Source organism: Panthera pardus, unplaced genomic scaffold, assembly GCF_024362965.1.
Source record: "Panthera pardus isolate Hobbes unplaced genomic scaffold, ASM2436296v1 HiC_scaffold_6, whole genome shotgun sequence".
NCBI lineage: Eukaryota > Metazoa > Chordata > Mammalia > Carnivora > Felidae > Panthera > Panthera pardus.
Genome location: NW_026526991.1, coordinates 57,941,723 through 57,958,879, shown reverse-complemented (window position 1 = coordinate 57,958,879; position 17,157 = coordinate 57,941,723). Strand labels below are relative to the sequence as shown.

General features: G+C 38.5%; 1 protein-coding gene across 13 annotated transcripts in view; it reads right to left on the bottom strand.

Annotated features, from left to right (window-relative positions):
* Positions 1 to 17,157, bottom strand: part of R3HDM2 (R3H domain containing 2) — a 160,820-nt gene that overhangs the window by 115,145 nt on the left and 28,518 nt on the right. For 6 of the 13 annotated variants that reach the window (XM_053895408.1, XM_053895414.1, XM_019454873.2 and 3 more), the window contains exon 2: positions 6,753 to 6,815. The exons of 5 other annotated variants lie outside the window; for them this stretch is intronic. The gene's annotated coding sequence lies outside the window, so the exon portion shown is untranslated. Of the gene's footprint in view, positions 1 to 6,752; positions 6,821 to 17,157 lie in introns of those variants that run through there. 2 more of the 13 variants (XM_053895391.1, XM_019454861.2) reach the window with 1 other exon arrangement.

Here is a 17,157-nt window from a genome sequence, read left to right as displayed (position 1 = left end):
AAAGACATTTAGAAAATTATAACTATATTCCATATGTGTAAGAATCTAAAGGAAAAAGTAAGCATGTTAGGTAGAAGAAGTAAAAAAAATCTGAAATGGTATAGATAAAAGTACACTATGTAAGATTAACAGCAGATTAAAAATTGCAACAGAACAAATCAGGGGGAGAATATATGAAAACACAGCAATAGAAACCAACCAAAATAAAACCTAGAAAGAAAAAAAGACACTGAAATAAAATGAACAAAGCATAAGTGAACTGTAGGACAAATCCAAATTGCCTAATATAGGGGTTAGTGGCATTTCCAAATAAAAGACAGGGGAAAAATATTTAAAATTTTTTTAATGTTTATTTGAGAGAGAGAGAGAAAGAGAGAGAGAGAGAGAGAGAGAGAGAGAGAGAGAGTGGGGGAGGGGCAGAGAGAGAGGGAAAGAGAGGATCCCAAGCAGGCTCTGCACTGTCAGCACGGAGCCCTATGCGGGGCTCAAACTCATGAACCGAGAGATCATGACCTGACCTGAAGTCGGATGCTTAAATGACTGAGCCACCCAGGAGCACCTTTTTTTTTTTTTTTTAAGTTTATTTACTTTGAGATAGAGAGCATGAGCTAGAGAGGGACAGAGAGGGAAAATCCCAAGCAGGATCTGCACTGTCAGTGCAAAGCCCGATGCAGGGCTCAAACTCACAAACCATGAGATTATAACCTGAGCCAAAATCAAGAGTCAGACACTTAATCAATGAGCCACCCAAGCACCCCCAAAATAAATAAACATTAAAAAAAAAAAAAGATTCTCTCCTTCCCCTACTCATGCTCTCAAAAAAAAAAAAAAAAAAAAAAAAAAAAAAGCTATGACTAAAGAATTAAAGGAAAAGTATGAGAACAATGTCTGTTTTTTTGTAGTTTTTAATGTTTACTTATTTTTGAGAGAGAGAGAGCAAGAGTATGCACAAGCTGGGGAGGGACAGGGAGAGCATGAGGAGACAGAAAATCCAAAGCAGGCTCTGTGCTGTCATAGACCATGATGTGGGGCTTGCTCAAACTCATGAGCCCTGAAATCATGAACTGAGCCAAAGTCAGAGGCTTAACTGACTGGGCCACCCAGGCATCCCTGAATAATGTCTAACCAGAAACAGAATATTAATAGAAAGATAGAAATTATAAAAAGGAACCAAATGGAAATTTTGGAGTTGGAAAGTACAATAATAAAAATGAAAAATGTTAAGTAGAGGGGTTTGACACAAGATCTGAGCAGGCAGAAGAATCAACAAACTTGAAGCTAGGTCAATTAGGAATATCCAGTCTGGGGCCACCTGGCTGGATCAGTGGGAAGAGCATGCAACTCTTGATTTCAGGGGTGTGAGTTTGAGTAACCTCTAAATAAATAAAAATTTGGGATGCCTGGTGGCTCAGGTAGTTGAGCCTCTGACTCTTGATTTCAGCTCAGGTCATAATCTCATAGTTTGTGAGACTGAGCTCCACATCAGGGTCCGAAATGACAGCACAGAGCCTGCTTAGGATTCTCTCTCCCCCTCTCTATCTACCCCTCCCCCGCGTGCATAAACTCAAGCTCTCTCAAAATAAATATAGTTAAAATTTAAATTAAATTAAATTAAATTAAAACAAACAAACAAAAAAAAGACAGCTAGGGCAATAAGGCAATAAAAAGAAAGAAAAGACATTCAGTTTGGAAAAGAAGGAAAACCTTTTCTATTTGCAGATGATATTCTTATATATAGAAAATCCTAAGAAATCGGGGTGCCTGGTTGGCTCAGTCAATGGAGCATGTGACTCCTGATTTCAGGGTTGTGAGTTCAAGCCCCAAGTTGGGCATGTAGCCTACCTAAAAAAAATTAAAACAAAAAATAAAAAATAAAAAAATTCCTAAGGAATCCACTAAAAGTAAGTTCAGCAACGTTGCAAGATACAAGGTCAATATACAAAAATGGATTGTATTTCTATAAACAATTAATATTCCAAATATGAAATCAAGCAAAAACTTCCATTTACAGTAGTAACAAAAATAATAAGATACTTAAGTATAAATTAACAAAAAAGTATAATAGAGTAGGGTTAAAAAAAGTGTAAGGGTTATATATTAAAAATCATAAACTGTCACTGATAGAAATTGAAGGTCTAAATAAGGGAGAAGATGTCCCATGTTCATGGACTGAAAGACTTAATATTGCTAAAGTGGTAACACTCCCCAAACTGATCTACAGATTCAGAGCAATCCTTATCAAAATCCTAGCTGGCTTTTTTTAAGAAATTGACAATAACATCTTAAAATTCATATGGAAATGCAAGGGACCCAGAATAAACAACATAATCCTTTTTTTTTTTTAAGTAATCTCTACACCCAACATGGGGTTCAAATTCATGACTCTGAGATCAAGAGTCACATGGTCTAGCGAATGAGACACCCAGGTACACCAAATAACATAATCTTGAAAAAGAAAAACACAATTGGAGGACTCACATTTCCCAATTTCATCTTACAACTAAAGCTACAGTAATCAAAAACAGTGTCATAGTGGAATGGAATTGAAAGCCCAGAAATAAACCTTTACATTTATGGTCAACTAACTTTCTAACAAGGAGGCCAAGATAATCAAATAGGCTAAGGACAGTGTTTTCAACAAATAGTGCTCAGAGAAGTGGATAGCTACACACAAAATAATAAAGTTGGAACGATACTTCACATCATACATAAAAATTAACTGAAAATAGAACACAGACCTAAATGTAAGAGCTACAACTATAAAACTCAAAATAAAACACTGGAATAAATCTTCATGACCTTGAGGAATGCCTGGGTGGTTCAGCCAGTTGAGCTTCTGACTCTTAATTTTGGCTCAGGTCATGATCTCAAGGTTCCTGGGATTGAGCTCCGCCTCAGGCTCCATGCTGACAGCACAGGGTTCTCTGTATCCCTCTCTCAGTGTCCCTACCCTACTTGTGCATGTGCTCTCTCTCAAAATAAGTAATCATTTATTAAAAAAAAAATCTTGATGACCTTGGATTAGGCAAAATTTTCTTAGAAACAACACTAAAAGCATAAGCAACAAAAGAAAAAATAGATCAGTAGACTTCATCAAATTTAAAACTTCGTAAACAATACCATCAAGAAAGTGAATTCAAAGACAACTCAGAGAATAAGAAAAAATATTTGCAAATCATGTATAGAATAAGGAACTTGGTATCCATAATAAAGAACTCTTACAACACAATAAAAAAAGACATGTTATCCAAAAAAGGCAAAGGATTTAAATATACATTTCTCCAAAAAATATACAAATGGCCAATAAGTACAGGAAAAGATGCTCAACATCCTTAGTCATCAGGGTAGTGCAAATCAAAACCATAATGGTATTGACACCCACTAGGATGGCTAGACTCAAAAAGACAGAAAGTAAGTTTAGTGAGGAAAGACAAACTGGGACCCTTACACATTGCTAGTGGGAATGTAAAATTATGCAGCCACTGTGGAAGCAGTTTTACAGTACTTCAAAAAGTTACCACATGATTCATATACACAATGGAATACTACGTGGCAATGAGAAAGAATGCAATATGGTCTTTGTAGCAACATGGATGGAACTGGAGAGTGTTATGCTAAGTGAAATAAGTCATACAGAGAAGGACAGATTCCATATGTTTTCACTCCTATGTGGATCCTGAGAAACTTAACAGAAGACCATGGGGGAGGGGAAGAAAAAAAAATGGTTAGAGAGGGAGGGAGCCAAAACATAAGAGACTCCTAAACACTGAGAACAAACTGAGGGTTTATGGGGGGTGGGAGGGAAGGGTGGGTGGGTGAAAGGTATTGAGGGCGCCTGTTGGGATGAGCACTGGGTGTTGTATGGAAACCAATCTGACAATAAATTTCATAATAAAAAAAAAAAGTTACCACATGATCCAGCAATTATACTCCTAGATATATACCCAAAAGAAATTAAAACATATGTCCACACAAAAACTTGTAAATACACGTTCATAGTACCCAAAAAGTGGAAACAACCCAAATGTCTATCAACTGATTAATGGATAAACTAAATGTAATATATCCACACAATGGAATATTATTCAGCCATAAAAAGGAACAAAAGTCCTGATGCATGCTACAACTTGGATGAATCTCGAAAACATGCTAAATGAAAGAAGCCAGACATAAAAGGTTCACATATTGCCTGATTCTTTTTAGAAGATATATCCAGTCAAGGTAAATCCATAGAGGCAGAAAGCAAATTAGAGGTTACCAGGTAAAGCAGAGGGGGGAGGGGAGGGAATGGGAATTATTATTTAATGAGTATGGGGTGGTTTATAGAATGATGAAAATGTTCTGAAACTAGAGACAGCTAGTGGTTGCACAACATCACAAATACACTAAATACCACTGAACTACATACCAAAATTATTAATTGTAAGTTATGTGAATTTCACTACAAAAAAAAAAGAGGGACTCCTGGGTGGCTCAGTTGGTTAAGCGTCCAACTTCGGCTTAGGTCATGATCTTATAGCTCATGGGTTCGAGCCCCACGTTACGCTCTGTGCTAACAGCTCAGAGCCTGGAGTCTGCTTCAGCTTCTGTGTCTCCCTCTCTCTCTCTGACCCTCCCCCGCTCATGTTCAGTCTCTCTCTCTCTCTCTCTCAAAAATAAATAAACATAAAAAAAAAAAAAAGAAATTAACTTAGGAGGGGGAAAAAGCGTATGTCCATATAAGGATTTGTACACAAATAGTTATAGTATAACTTTATTTTTAATTGCCAAAAACTGGAAACAACCCAAATGTGCATCATCAAAACACAAACAGATAAACAAATTGTGCTATAGCCACATGATGGATCGCTACTCAGCAATAAAAATGAACTACTCATACATGCATCAACATAGATGAATCTCAAAATAATTATGGTTAGTAAAAAAAAAAGCCAAACCAAAAATAAATGTAAGAATATATTCTTTCCAATTCCATCTATATAAAATTCTAGACAATGCAAACTGTTCTATAGCGACAGAAAGTTGATCAGCGACAGAAAGTTGATCAGTTGAGGAAAGGATTAAAAATGGGAGTAAGGAGGGGCGCCTGGGTGGCTCAGTCGGTTGAGCGGCTGACTGGTTCAGGTCATGATCTCACAGTTCGTGAGTTAGAGCCTCCCGCCAGGCTCTGTGCTGACAGCTCGGAGTCTGGAGCATGCTTTGGATTCTCTCTCTCTCAAAAATAAACATTAAAAAAGAATTTTTTTTTAAATGGGGATAAGGAAACTTGTGGGGGTGATACATTATCTGAACTGTGGTAATAGTTTCATGGGTGAACAACACATATGTCAAAACTTAACAAACTGTACACTTTTAATATGTACAGTTTACTATATGTCAATTATAGCTCACGATCTTTTTCGAAAAAGATGGGGAAAGGGGAAATAGGGCAATGTGCTCATGCTGGCCACTCAATAACCGGTAAGGGAGTAAAAGCAAGTGGTTTTACTGTGCTCGGTAACGGCGCAAACAGTTGGCAAAACTCCACATGGAAAGCCACTCAGAGGAGCATATCAATTTGAATTTCTTAAATTTACAAGTAATTCTATTAACCAACATTATAATTTCAGAGATGTTCAATCTCCATTTTTTTGATTGATTTTCAGTTGGTAGTGCTAAAAACTCTCCAGTGCCAGAACTCTTCAGTTCTGGCAAGTACAACAATTAGTATGATCAGTAAATAAACATTTAGGTATACCAGGAAGGCTCCTAGAAAAAGCCCTAAGAAGGTTCCATAAAGCTAAAATACCTGTGAACAGTATCTCAAGTACATCAAAAACAACAAAAAAGATTATTATCTATACTAATAATCTTTTAAGAATTCCTCAGTTATTTCTTAACCTTTTATAAGACAAAGTAAATATCTGTTTCATAAGGTAAATATCTATCTACCTTTTGTAGATATTTATTCCGATAAATTTAAGCTACTTCAAAGCTTATTATCTACTTCTAAAAAGTCAGAAAAGCTTTAAAGTTAAAACTCTAGGGGTGCCTGGGTGGCTCAGTCAGTTAAGCATTGGACTTCAGCTCAGGTCATGATCTCACAGTTTGTGAGTTTGAGCCCTGCGTCGGGCTCTGTGCTGACAGCTCAGAGCCTGGAGCCTGCTTCAGATTCTGTGTCTCCCTCTCTCTTTGCCCTCCCCCACTCATGCTCTGTTTCTGTTTCTCTCTCTCCCTCTCAAAAATAAATAAACATTAAAAAATTTTTTTAAGTTAAAACTCTAAATCATGTTAACTAACTAGAATTTAAATTAAAAATTGAAGGGGAAAAAAACCCTCTAAATTGGATTTTTCTTTACCAAAAAGTATGTCCATTGTTTTAAAGACAAATAAATAAATAAATAAATAAAGACAGACAGACAAAAAGTATGATGTATTCACTAGTGGGAAGAAGCTATGGATATGAGGGGTGAAGTTCAGTCAGTCAAAACCACTTTACATTCATGTATTTATGACAGGTGAGAAATGACATCATCTAATCCAAGCGACCATCATCTCTCACTTCAACTACAGCAGTAGCCTTTTTGCTTTCTTAATTCAGGTGAACTCAATCTTGATATACTCTAAAGTCTCAGTTTCCTCATCTATTAAATGGGTACAATAACACTTCCAACCTTGTGAAGTTGTGTGACAATTAAATGAGAATACAGGTATAGCACTTAGTTTGTTGCCTAGCACACAGAAAGTGCTCTATAAATGTTACCTATTATTACCTGAATAAATGTTCAGCCTCCATGAGTCCAGTGCTGGAATGGCATCACATATAAGAAACAAGTCTAACCTCAAAAAACAAAAAACAAAAAACAAAAAACAAAAACAAAAAAGTTAAAAGCAATTTAATCTTAATATATTGAGACTCCCAAAGAAAATAAAGAGATCCATTTCAAAATCCACAGCAGCTTAGTATCTTCTTTCCCAATTCCTTTTGCTCACAATGTTTCTCTAACCCTACACCTGCCTGAACCCTCTATATCCATTCCTACTTCCTGTTTTTTTAAATCCACTGCTTTAATGCACGGTTTTATTTTATTATTTTTATTATTTATTTAAGTAATCTCTACGCCCATGTGGGACATCAACTCACAACTCACAACTCCTTCTCCTCTAATGATCCCCTCTTCTTATAAGCAGTTCTCAGTCCGCTTTCTATATAAATTAATTATCCAGTCTTACTCCTTGAAATTCTTCAGCTGTTTTTTATCCATTATCCTTTTATACAAGACAAATCTATAGTAACTGAGCTAGCAGATACTGAATCTCTCTCAGTAGGTGAGAAGAATACGGAAAAGCCAGAGACAGAATTTTCTTCTGTGAGTACAAATAAATATTACAAACACATAATTTAGTATCTCCTCTCTCTGACTACAATATTTATTATTACTATTACTATTACTATGACAGGATTCTGAGAGCTGGCTGCTGCTTAATCCACATTAGAAACCCTGAGTGCTGAATGCCACCACTAGAACCCCTAATATGCCAAGCCAGCCTGTGTTCTTGGAAACCTCAAAGTACTTAAGTCTCGCCATGTTCTATGCTGAAGTGAGGAGTATCCCAAATTCATCATTTTGCTTTACAACTCTATCCCGTGAGTCTCACACTGCTAAAGTCTACCTTTCTAGTATCATACTAAGATTTCTATGAAAAAGTTTCTTTATAACCCCTGCACCCCAGGGTTTTGGTATTAGAAATGTGTGGTAGTTTGGTTAGAGTTGGAAGGCATGGCTATGGAATCGCCCTTCCCTTTTCCACCACCAACGTTGGTCCTGAAACACTGACTGCATGGTGAATTTTTTTCCCCAGGAAATGCCTTATTCTGCCCTATGCAAAGAAATTACTAGTTACCTTTCCCCACAGGCCCTCAAGCCATGCCCAGATGCACCTGATTCTTAAGTGGGCACAGTGAGTTCATGCTGAGAGCCTTGACATACCAAGAGGTCTCTCTCCAACTCTGAGTCAAAGAATCAAGAGCAACGTAATTCAAAACACATACCAGTACTTATTGATGTTATGGTTTTCTTGCCCTATTTGTAATCTTATCAAAATTAAAAGTGGAATACTTTTGGAGTGCCTGGGTGGCTCAGTTGGTTAAGCATCCGACTTCGGCTTAGATCATGATGATCTCACGGCTCATGAGTTTGAGCCCTGCATTGGGCTCTGTGCTGATAGCTCAGAGCCAGGAGACCGCTTCAGATTCTGTCTTCGTCTCTCTCTGCCCCTCCCCTGCTTGCGCTCTCTCTCTCTCTCTAAAAACAAACATTAAAAAAAAATTTAGGGGAGCCTGGGTGCCCAGTTAAGCGTCCTACTTCTGCTCAGGTCATGATCTCACAGCTCATGGGTTCTAGCCCTGCGTCTGGCTCTGTGCTGACAGCTCAGAGCCTGAAGCCTGCTTCGGATTCTGTGTCTCCCTCTCTCTATCTGCCCCTCCCCTGCTCACACTCTGTACCTTTCTCTCTCTCAAAAATAAATGAACATTAAAAAAAATTGTTTTTAATTAAAAATTTAAAAAATTTAAAGTGGAGGGGTACCTGGGTAGCTCAGTCGGTTGAGCGTCCGACTTTGGCTCAGGTCACGACCTCGTAGTTTATGAATTCAAGCCCTACACTGGCTTGCGGCTGGGGGGGGGGGGGGGGGGGCGGGGGGAGCCCGCTTCAGATTCTCTGTCTCCCTCTCTCCTTGCCCCTCCCCTGCTTGCATTCTCTCAAAAATAAAAATACAATCTGTTTCAAAAAGTGGAATACTTTCTGAAAAACGTTCAATTCCCTTCTGCCATCCATCCTCCATAACTCTTATACACTTTGCAGGGTTTTAATAAAAATAAAAAACATGCAATCGTCTCTTAACTAATCTCTCTACTTCCTCTCTGGGCACTCTGCTATCTGTTCTCCCCAGAAAAGCACGAGTGATATTTTAAAAATGTAAATCACATCATTTAGCTTTCTTGATAAACCAGTTTCTTTCTACCAATGGTTTTCCATCCTCCTAAGCGAGATCTACAAATCCATACAAAATCTGGCCCCTGCCTATTCCTGAACATGCCAAATCACATACTCCCCACGAAGCCTTTGTATTTGTTGCTCTTCATGCCCAGAACACTCCTCTCCCATCAGGAAATGCTGGTTGCTTCCCTTCACATAATAGTTCATACATCACTACAAAAAGGTCCTGCCTGACCACCCCATCTGAAGTATCCCCTTCTCCCTTACTCTCAATCACATCACCACATCTATTTTCTTCATAGTACTCATCATAATCTGTAATTATTTATTTGAAAATTGTCTATCTTCCCAAACAAAAATGTAAGCTCTTTGAGGGCAGAAAACTTGTGTTCATATCTGTATCTATACCTCCGATGTGAAATAGTGCCTGACACATAATAAGCACTGTAACAGTTTTCTGTTTGACTCATTTACAAAGCTAAGTGCTACCTCTGAGGCAAACTTAGGTCGTTAAAAATTTTTTTTTAATTTATTGAAATTATTTAAACTTAAAATTATTTAAACTTTTTAAAACTTACAGCCAGTAAGATAGCCAAGCCATCAAAATCCTGTGTTCCTGTCTTCATTCTAACAATCTGCCTTGCTTTCTCTGAAGATAAATATTTTACTCAGAAAATAAGATGGCAATCTTATCTGGCAACACTGTTTTCTTGGTCTGTGAGACCCAAATCCAAGGTTCTCAGGCAGCAGCGATTGACAAAAGATCTGGTTACCAGCTGCACTAAAAAGCACCTCACAACCCAGAACAACCAGGCTAAAACTGACACAAGGTACAAACGCCGGTGAGAGAACACAGTTGATAAAGAGTTCTGTGAAACACTCCAAATGCCTTGAAGATAACCTCACAAGAGTAGGAAGATTCAGTTCAGCCGTCTGACTAGTTCTATAAAGCCTTAATAATGACCCTGTCACCAGAAAAACACATACTGTGCCCTAGCCTTCTAATCAGCTGCATTTAGAAGCCAACATCCATCTTTTGCAATAAAATGCCACCTTGAGAGTTCCTATTCCCATCAAATTATCACGGGTTTGGGCAACAGATAAATCAGAAACTACAGCTAACAAATCTACTTGTCTGGGACCCAAGACAATTAATTAAACTTACTTGGAGAAGCAGAATAAATTGCCTCTAGTCACCTGGAGACAAGTTTTAAAGATCCTAACAACTATAACACTTGGGCACACCAAAATGTCTGTAATCTGCAAACCAGCCACATGTCACTTCCAATTGTACTCTTACACTGAAAGTGACCTTCCCCCTCCAAAATAAATAATGTTTAAAGTCAGGTGAATCTTGAACAATGACTCTGACTTTTCTAAACTAAGGGCTATGACAGCTACCTCAATGAGAGGCCCAATAAACTCAGGGTAAGGGGCTGACTGTGCTGACATTGTCACCTCATCTAGGACATCAGCTGATTCATCCTGATGGGCTGACAGGTCACTGACATCTGCACCTTGCCCAAGATTCTTGTTTTATTTCACACATAGAAACACTGTCTCCCCAAGACAACTACAGCCCAGACACCTTCTCCAGCTGTGGAGCCTTTACCTTCCTGACTTCACTAAGCACTTTGGAAAAAAAAAAAAGTTGTCATTTCAGGTCCCTATTAGTATCTCTAGATGACTAACAAAACATGGAGGAACACAGCCCATAAAAGCACCAGAATGTTAACCTTCAGGTCTTAACCAATTTTTTTTAAAAAGGATTAAAAAAAAAAAAAAAAGATCAAAATTACCTGGGGAAGAAACTAATCTCTTCAGCATTAACAGATGTTTGGTATTACTAAGGTAATTTGGCAAACAGTCCCAAAGTTTGGGCTTAAAAATGTCTTGTCCTAGGCCACAGTAAGTAATCACAGAAGGCATCCTTTAAGCAAGTAAGTTTTGTTCTAATATAAACTTCAAGAAGAAAGACAAGTCAATTAAAAAACAAAAACAACCCACAAACTATCCACTTCATTTAAAATGAAGAGAGACAAAAGGAGAAAGAAGGAAACAAACAAACAAGGAAGAGCAATGTTGTAGATCAAACATGACCACAAATTATTTGCAGCAATTTCCATCAAGAAGTGGAGTTGAGGGACGCCGGGTAGTTAGGTTTCGGTTAAGCGTCCGACCTCAGCTCAGGTCATGATCTTGCCGTTCGGTTCCTGAGTTCGAGCTTCACATCAGGCTTGCTGCTGTCAGCCTATCCACACAGAGCCTGCTTCAGATCCTCTGTCCCCCCTCTCTGCCCCTTCCCTGCTTATACTCTCTCTCTCTCAAAAATAAACAAAAGAAGTGGTGTTCATTTTGTCACCCCTTGCATCTGAGCTGGACTTGTGGTCGATAAAATGCAACATGAAGACACTGTGCAATTTCTGAGCCCAGGCCTTAGGAAACCTTTCAACTTTCACTCTTGTTCTGTTGGAACCTAGTCACCATGCAAGACAGACTGCAGGAGAGGCCACAGCACTCTGGATGACAGCTCCAGCCTAATGATGGACAATGCTGGAGTGGGGCTATTCAGTACAACCAGCCCCTGGCCAGCCTGCCAACTGATCAAAACACATGAGTAAGCCCAGCAAATATCATGTGGAATAGAGGCAAGCCAGATGAACTCTGCCTAAATTGCCAGCCCACTTAATCATAAGCAAATAGTTGTTTTAAGCCATTAAGATTTCGAGTGGTTTGGTCCACAGCAATAGATAACAGACACACCCACAATCAGTTGAGACTAATTCAAAACATCAACAGTGACACACTCAAAAGCAGCATGTACATTCCCATCATGAAAGGAAACTAGAATCTCTAAAGAATAAGATATAGAACCACCTTTAACTGATAAGACATATACCACAGAATCCCAGCAAAACACCCAGATTAATAAATTTGTTCCTGCATCTAGTCCATGTTTAAATACCTGGAGAAGATACATACAAATATATGTATCCCACAAAGGACTCATATTCAACATATACAAAAAAGATCTATATATCTATAAGAAAAAGACAAATAGCCCAACTTCTTAAATGGACAAGAGTTGAAAGGCACCTCACCAAAGAGGATCCTTAAAAGGCCAATATGCATATAAAGACACTCCACACATCAGAGGCGCTTGGGTGGCTCAGTCAGGTAAGCATCTGACTTCAGCTCAGGTCATGATCTCACGGTTCATGGGTTTGTGCCCTGCATTGGGCTCTGTGCTAACTGCTCAGAGCCTGGAGCCTGCTTTGGATTCTCTCTCTCTCTCTCTCTCTCTCTCTCTCTCTCTGCCCCTCGGCGGCTCCCACTCTCTCTCTCTCTCTCAAAAATAAATTAACATAAAAAAAGATATTCCACACATCAGTTGTCATCAGGGAAATGCAAATTAAAGCCACAAAAAGACAGCACTAGACCCTAACAGCTACAATTAAAAGGACTGACAATATTTAGTCAAAGACATAGTACAACCAGAACTGGCATACATTGCTGGCAAGAGAATAAATTAATATGACCACTTTGGAAAACTGGTAGTACTCAAACATACATATATACCCCACGAACTAGCAATTCCATTCCTGGGTATATAACTAATAGAAGTGAGTGCTTATGTCTGTGAAAAGACACACACAAAATGTTCACAGCAGTATTATTCATCATAGTCCCAAGCTGTAAACAACTCAATGAAAAACTTACGGTACAGTCAGAAGATGAAATACTCCGTAGCAATGATAAAAGAAAAACCATTGCTATAGGAAGCTACACTCATGAATCTCAAAGACAATGGTAAGTAAGAAAGAAAAGATCATCTACTATATGATTCTATTAACATGAAATTCGAAAACAGACAAAACTATGGTAATAAAAGTCAGAATAGTGATTCTGCCAATACAAGAGTATTTGAGGGATTAGCTTGTGTGACACGATGATGGACGCGGCTGGTTGTGCGCCTGACCATCCAGCCAACCAACAGATGCTGCTAGGCTTAGTTCTGCTTTAGGAAGGTCACATTTTAACGTCTGCACTGGTTTGTACAGCCTGGCCTTCTGTGGCTCCACGGCCAAGTCAGTGCCTTCATTTAAAACCTCATCATTTTCCACTGTCCTCCTTACAAGACACACTGTGATAAGGGTGATCTTTAAAAAATACAAATTTGATTTCTCGAGAAGGTTGATGGGAGAAGGGTGGTGGGAGAGTGGTTGCCAAAGGAGGCTCACTGGAAGGCTGCTTGCATATAACAGTTTTCACTTATATTATATCAGTATTTCAGATCAATAAAAACAGCCGCATTTTGAAAAAAAAACAAAAAACAAATTTGATGGCATCAACCACCAACACCCCTACCACACACACTCCCTGCTTTAAAAATCCTCCAAAGACTCTCCATTTTTTATAGGATAAATTCAGCACTCTTTAGCAGGATACTTAAATTCCTTTATAATCTGGCCTCTGACTACCTTTTCTCCTTTTCTCCATATATCCCGAGTTTCATAACAAATTACTTGTAGTTGACCTTGAAACCGATGCTTTCTTTCTCACCTCAGTATCTCTGGCTATGTAATCGTGCTCTACCTAGAACAGCAGTTCGTGGAGTATGGTCTCAGGAAATCTAAGAGGTCCGCTATTTTCATAACACCAAGATCTAATTTTTCATAATAATACTAAGATGTTATATGCCTTTTTTTACCATGGTGAAATGGTAGGTATAACTGCCACTGCCTTAGCATAAATCAAGGCAGGGGCATCGAACTATACTAGTACCACCCAACACCTGCAGTTTAAAAAAGGAAAGATAAACTTTACTTATACATTCCTTGAGCAAACAGTAAAAATTAATAATGTTATTAAATTTCCACTCTTGAGTACATCTTTTTAATAATCTAAATGAAAAATGGAAGTCTATAGTTCTGCAGCATATCAATCGAAGGACAATAATTGTCTCAAGGAAAAGCAACTGAGCTGCAAGCTGAACTTTTTTCGTGGCATATCACTACCTCTTGAGTAAGCAACCGACAGGCAAACTATTGTTATGTGGCAACAGTCTTCACAGAAATGAACAAAGTGAGCCTGTTCCTTCAAAGAAAACAAATGAGATAGTACTTGTTGCCAGTGATAAAATTCAAGTTTTTAAAAATCAAAATTTTGAAAAAGGGTATCTTTTGTGAGCTTGACAACTTCTCAATACTTAAGACTTTCCCAATGAAATGATGGTGATATTAATGAATGTGATTTTTTTAATTGAATAATGAACTGTGTCAAACATTTGGAAGTTCTGTGTAACTCAGTAAACCAATATTTTCCAGTTGACCAATTCACGATGATTCAAAATCATACATGGATAAAAGATCCATTCAATGTACAAAGTAAACAATTGAATTTTAATGTCACCAAGTACAAAAGTTCATTAACATGGTTCCAGATTCTACACTGCAACTAACCTTGAAGAAACTACCACATGTTGAGTTTGGGTACAGTATCAAAGACTATCCAATTACCCAAAGATATTAAGATACTTCTCTATTTTCCCACTACAAATCTCTGCAGCTGGATTTTTTCTCATATACTTCAAGCAAAATGACATACTGCAACAGACCGAATGCTGATGCAGATGTAAGAATCCAGCTGCCTTCTATTTAATCCAGACATTAAAGAGATTTGCAAAAATGTAAAACCATGTCCTTCCTTCTCACTAAATCTTTTGTTTAAAAAAGTTTTTTTTCATAGGGGCACCTGGGTGGCTCAGTCGGTTAAGTGGCCGACTTCGGCTCAGGTCATGATCTCGCGGTCCATGAGTTCGAGCCCTGCGTCGGCTGTGTGCTGATAGCTCAGAGCCTGGAGCCTGCTTCTGTTTCTGTGTCTCCCTCTCTCTCTGCCCCTCCCCCATTCGTGCTCGTCTCTCTCTGCCTTTCAAAAATGAATAAATGTTAAAAAAAATTTTTTTAAGTTTTTTCATTAAAAACTGTGTTATATAAATTAATATGTAAGGAACTTACTATGATTTTAATGAACTAATATTTAAATATTTTCTTAGTTTTGATTTCCAATATTGTAAATATTGGTACATATAACCCACATAAATAAAAGGTTCTTTGGAGTCTGTAATAATTTTTATTTTTTATTAAAAAAAATTTTTTTTTAACGTTTATTTATTTTTGAGACAGAGAGAGACAGAGCATGAACGGGGGAGGGGCAGAGAGAGAGGGACACATAGAATCCAAAGCAGGCTCCAGGCTCTGAGCCATCAGCCCAGAGCCCGATGCAGGGCTCGAACTCACGGACTGCAAGATCGTGACCTGAGCTGAAGTCGGACGCTTAACCGACTGAGCCACCCAGGCGCCCCTGTAACAATTTTTAAAAGGGTCAAGGGTCCGAGACCAAAAAGTTTGCTGATTTTTTTTTAATGTTTATTCACTTTTGAGAGAGAGAGGGCATGGGGAGAGGCAGAGAGAGAGGGAGACAGAGGACAGAAGCAGGCTCCGCACTGACAGGAGAGAACCCCATGCGGGGCTCAAACTCACGAATCATGAGATGATGACCTAAGCCGAAGTCAGCCACTTAATTGAGCCACCCAGGTGCCCCAAAAGTTTGCTAATTTAGAATTTCCCCTGCCCACTCTTATCCTTCAAGGCCCAGAGAACTTAGGTAAAGTTCACCTGATATATCTGCTTACAGTTGAGAGCAAAGACTATATTTTTTCATAGGCACTCAATTAATTGTATGTAGAAAGAAAAAAACTACAATGTAATCTGATGTCTATGACATCAGTACTCCACTGTAAACACACATGGATGAAAAAACTTCAAATTGGTTATTTTGTATATATCCACATAACCAAATCTTCTGTCTCAAATCTGGAATCAGGTGCCGGTGGCAATGTAAAATACCTATATTTGTAGAAGGCAATTTTACTGGGGCACCTGGGTGGCTCAGTCTGTTAAGCTTCTGACTTCGGCTCAGGTCACAATCTCACAGTTCATGAGTCTGAGTCCTGCTTTGGGTGAACACAAGCCCCACTTCAGATGAACATGAGCCCCGCTTTGGGCGAACTCCACTTCTCTATCTCTTTATCTCTCTCTCTCTCCACCTACTCAGATTCATTCTCTCTCTCTCCCTCTCTCTGTCCAACGCTCACTTGTGCCCTCTCTCAAAAAATAAAAATAAAAAAGGTCATTTTACCATATGTTTAAAATTTACACAAGTATACACCCTTAGCAATTTACTTTAATAATTAACTATTCGAGGGGTGCCTGGGTGGCATCTGACTTTGGCTCAGGCCATGATCTCACAGTTTGTGGGTTCAAGCCCCGCGTCAGGCTCTTTGCTGACACCTCAGAGCCTGCTTCAGATTCTGTCTCCTCCTCTCTCTGCCCCTCCCCCACTCACTCACTCACACACACACACACACACACACACACACACACACTCTCTCTCTCTCTCTCTCTCTCTCTCTCTCTCTCTCAAAAATAAATAAATATCAAAAAAAATTTTTTAGGGGAGCCTTCGGTAGCTCAGTTGGTTAACGCGTTCGACTTCAACTCAGGTCATAATCTCACGGGTCGTTGAGTTTGAACCCCACGTCGGGTTCTATGCTGACAGCTCGGAGCTTGAAGCCTGCTTCAGATTCTGTGTCTCTGTTTCTCTCTGCCCCTCCCCTGTTCATGCTTTGTCGCTCTCTTTCAAAAAATAAACATTAAAAATTTTTTTAAAAAACAACATTTTTTAAAAATTAATTATTCCAAATATGGAAAATGACATTTGTACAAGGTTATGCAGCACTCTTTGTAACTGCAAAGACTTGGGGGAAAAAAATCAAACTTCTCTTTAATAGGAGAATGATAAAATAAACAGTACAAACATATCCTGTAATACTCTGTAGACACACACAAGAATAAGCTATTCTTGATGTACTTATAAGTTATATTGCTAAGTAAAAAAACGTAAGACAAAGAACCATTTTTGTAAAATGGAGGAAATAACATACATACACAGTTACACATATATGTATACTTTATGTTTATAAGAACATAGGATGCACAAAAACACAGGATGCACATAGTTGTCTCTGGAAAGAAGAACTGACTAGTTGGGTTACAAAAGCAAGAAAAAACTTCACTCTGCTTTTTTTCTATCCTTAGCATTTTGAATCATGCAAATG